Genomic DNA, 278 nt, shown 5'->3' on the forward strand with positions numbered 1-278 from the left:
AAAAACTTTTTATATGTTTTCAAATATTTTAAGCTGTTAATTATTATGAATTATAATACTTTTTACATAAAAAAATTTACTTATATAAAGTATTAAAGAAAAAATTAAAAAAATGAAAACATAAATGTCAGCACGAGTCCAATCTATGTTAATTTCTATGTTTTAATTATTGTAATACCGATTGAATTTGGAGAGCCAACTAAAAATTTTTAAAGGTTTTTTTTATAAATTTTAAGTTGTTAATTATTATAATTTATAATATTTTTATTAATTTTAAA

Source organism: Solanum tuberosum, unplaced genomic scaffold (genome assembly GCF_000226075.1).
Source record: "Solanum tuberosum cultivar DM 1-3 516 R44 unplaced genomic scaffold, SolTub_3.0 scf00058, whole genome shotgun sequence".
Taxonomy (NCBI): domain Eukaryota; kingdom Viridiplantae; phylum Streptophyta; class Magnoliopsida; order Solanales; family Solanaceae; genus Solanum; species Solanum tuberosum.